The sequence below is a fragment of the Pteropus alecto genome, unplaced genomic scaffold (assembly GCF_000325575.1).
Source record: "Pteropus alecto unplaced genomic scaffold, ASM32557v1 scaffold355, whole genome shotgun sequence".
NCBI classification, from domain to species: domain Eukaryota; kingdom Metazoa; phylum Chordata; class Mammalia; order Chiroptera; family Pteropodidae; genus Pteropus; species Pteropus alecto.
In genome coordinates this window covers 88,286-92,458 of record NW_006436292.1, presented here as the reverse complement: position 1 = coordinate 92,458, position 4,173 = coordinate 88,286, and positions in this window count along the sequence as shown.

Genomic DNA, 4,173 nt, shown 5'->3' with positions numbered 1-4,173 from the left:
TGCCCATATAAATATGGGTTTACTTCTGGCCTCTCGATTCTGTTCCACTGGTCCGTGTGTCTGTTTTTCTGCCAATATCATACCGTTTTGATTACTATCACTTTATATTATAATTTGAAGTCAGGCAGAGTGATGCCTCCAGCCTCGTTCTTGTTTCTCAGGATGGCTTTGGAAATTTGGCGTCTTTTGTGCTTCTGTAAAATCTGATGATTTTTTGTTCCATTTCTTTAAAAAATACTGATGAGATTCTGATGGAGATTGCATTAAATCTGTATAATGCTTTAGGTAATATGGTCATTTTAACTGTTAATTCTCTCAATCCAAGAACATGAAAGATCTTTCCATTTCTTTGTTATTTTCTTCGATTTCTTTTAAAAGGGTCTTATAGTTTTCATTAAATAGATCCTTCACTTGTTTTGTTAAATTTATCCTTAGATATTTTATTATTTTTGTTGCAATTGAAAAGGAATTATTTTTTCCACTTCTTTCTCTGTCTCTTTATTATTAAAGTATAGGAACACTATGGATTTTTGAATATTGACTTTGTATCCAGAAACTTTACTGTATTTGCTTATTGTTTCTAGTAGTGTTCTTGTGGAGTTTTTAATATTGTCTATAAAGGGAATCATGTCATCCACAAATAGTGACAGTCTGACTTCTTTGTTTCCTATTTGAATGCCTTTTATATCTTTCTTTCGTCTGATTGCACTAGCTAGGACCTCCAATGTTATATTGAATAATGGTGGTGATAGTAGACAGCCTTGCCTTGTTCCTGATCTTAGAGGGAAGGTTTTTAGTTTTTCACGATTAAGTATAACATTGGCTGAGGGTTTGTCATATATGGCATTTATTATGTTAAGGTCCTTTCCTTCTACATCAATTTTTAAAAGTGTTTTAATCATAAATGGATGCTGTATCTTGTTGAAGGCTTTTTCTGCATCTACCTATATGATCATATGATTCTTATTTTTTAATTTGTTTATGCGGTGTATCACATTAATTGATTTGCATATGTTGAACCACCTTTGTGCCTCTGGGATGAAACCTACTCGATCGTGGTGTATAATTTTTTTAATATGTTGCTGTATTTGTTTCGCTAGTATCTCATTTAGGATTTTTGCATCTGTGTTTATGAGAGATATTGGTCTGTAGTTTTCTTTTTTGTGTTATCTTTACCAGGTTTTGGTGTCAGAGTAATATTGGCCTTATAAAATGTGTTGGGAAGTATTGCCTCCTCTTTAATATTCTGGAAGAGTTTGAGGAGAATAGATATTAAATCTTCTTTGAATGTTTGGTAGCATTCAGTGGTGAAGCCATCCAGTCCTGGACTTTTACTGTTTTGGTAAATTTTTGATGATTGTTTCAATTTCCATACTGCTGATTGGTCTATTTTGATTTTCCAGTTCTTCTTAATTCAGTCTAGGAAGATTATATTTTTCTAAGTACTGTTCCATTTCTTTAGGTTATTAAATTTGGTGTTTTATACTTTTTCATAGTATTCTTGTATGATCCTTTGTATTTCTGCAATGTCAGTTGTAATTTCCCCTCTTTCATCCATGATTTTGTTTATTTGGGTCCTTTCTCTTTTTTCTTTAGTGAGTCTAGTCAGGGGTTTGTCAATTTTATTAACCTTCTCAAAGAATCAACTCTTTGTTGTTTATTTTTTCTACCTTTTTGTTGTTGTTGTTGTTTTATTTTCTATTTTATTTATTTCTGCTCTAATTTTCACAAAAGTTTTGATATGTTGCACTATCATTATCATTTGTTTCTATGTATCTCTTGATCTCTCTTTTTATTTCTTCTGTGACCCAGTTATTTTTCAGTAGCATGTTGTTTAATCTCTATGAATTTGCGGTTCTTCCTGATTTCTTTCTGCAGTTGATCTCTAGTTTCAAAGCATTATGATCAGAGAATATGGTTGGTATGATTTCATCTCTCATACTTTTTGAGGCTATTTCTGTGTCCCAGTATGTCGTCAGTCCATTAGAATGTTCCACGTGCACTAGAGAAGAATGTATAAGCAGCTGTTTTGGGATGGAAGCCTCTGTAAATGTCAATTATGTCCAGTCGGCCTAATGTATCATTTAAGAATGTTATCTTCTTACTAATTTTCTGTTTGGATGATCTGTCTATATTCGACAATGTAGTACTTAGTTCCCCTACTACGATAATATTTTGGTCTGTTTCTCCCTTTATTTCTGTTAGTGTTTGCTTCATATATTTCATGGCTCCCTGATTTGAGCATAGATATTAATAAGTGTTATGTCTTCTGGGTGCATGATTCCCTTTATCATTATGAAGTGTCATTCAGTATCTTTCTTTACCTTCTTATTTTGAAGTCTATTTCATCCAATATTAGTACTGTTACTCCTGCTTTTCTCTGAATGCCATTTGCTTGAAATATCATTTTCCACCTTTTCACTTTGAGTCTAATTTTGTCTTTGGTACCGAGATGCTCCTGAAGGCAGCATATGGTTGAGTTTTGTTTCTTGATCCCTTCTGCAACTTTGTGCCTTTTTATTGGTGAGTTCAATTCATTTACATTTAGGATGATTATTGAAATATGAGGTCTTCTTATAGCCATTTTATCTTTTGTTTTCTGGTAGCTCGATGTTTCTCTCGCTTCCTTGTCCTTGTGTTTCTGTTTTCTTTATTTTGGTTGGCTTTTTGGGTTTCCCCCCTGGTCCTTCTTGTGTTATGTTACATACAACAGTTCTGAATCTTTGGCGTGTAGTTACCATTATGAATATGTAAAGAATAGTTATATATATACAGTCATCTATTTTCTTCAGTGCGTGCCTTATCTCCATTTCCCTTTACAAATTTGGATCTTTGAATCCTCCTCTTTTCAGTCATTGTTATCTCAATTTGTTCCTATGTATGCTGAATGTTCATTACTATCTTGTTATAACAATACTCTTCTTATTATTTAAGCTTATAATGCCCTGTTCTTAGTAAGGGTTGCACTCCTCTAACAGTTTAAATTAAATAAATTCCTTAAAAGAAAGAGAGTAGTAGTAGCTATACTTAGACAAAATAGACTTCAAGTCAAAAACATATGAGCAAGAGACAAAGAAGATTTTTTATAATGATAAAGGTGACATGACAATTGTAAATGCTTATGTACCCAAAATTTAAGCTCCTAAATGTATTAAGCAGAACCATATAAAAATGTATTAATAGGTGACTTCATTATCCCACTTTCAACAATGGATAAATCATCTAGAAATACAACATTGACGAACATGGAGAACATGGTGTTAAGTGATATAAAACAGTCAGAGTAGGACAAATACTGTATGATTTCACTCAGATGAGGTATCTAAAGTAGTCCTAACTCATAGAGACCGAAAGTAGAATGGTGCTTCTCAGGAGCTGGGGGTAGGAGGGTAGAGGAAACATGAGGAGTTCTTGTTCAATGAGTACAAAGTTTCAGTCATGCAAGACAAAAATTTTAGAGATCTGCTGAACAACATTGTGTTTATAGTTAACAATACTGCATCTCCTGGTATTTTTTTAACTACAATTAAAAAAAAAGACACATGTATAAAAGGTGTTTCTAAATGTGCATATTATTTGTTGCATTCGAGTAGTGTTATTGCAGTGAATGAATGTGTTCACCACACTGCAGTGCATTTAACACATGACGTAGAGACCCAAGTAGAAGAGATGTTTCTGAAAGTCCTAGTTGTGTATATAAATCAGAACTGTGTTATTTCAGTGAAAGAATGTGTTCATCACGCTGTGATGTGCACAATAAATTATGTAAGGACACTTTTTTTCTTTTTCTTTTTCTTTTTTTAAATAACATATGCATGGTTGTGAATCAGGAGTTGAAATACTTTTTCTTATTTTTTTTTCTTTTTGAGAGTATAAAAGATTTATTGGATGAAAATACAGGCATGTGAAAATTTGACTACAGACTATTTTCTAGTGGGAAGCCAGCTGAATTTACAAAATATTTTATTACCATTCACAAACATGCTTAATATTTTAACTTTAAGTAAGATAATTGTGTGTGTGTGTGTGGGGGGGTCATGTGTGTGTGTGTGTGTGTGTGTGTGTGATTTCAAATAAGGGGTAGAGGGCTGAATGTTCAAAATGACAACTAAGAGTTGCCAGATACTTTTTAAGTTCTGGAAAGAAGTTTTAGGAAAGGTGCCTGCAATTGTG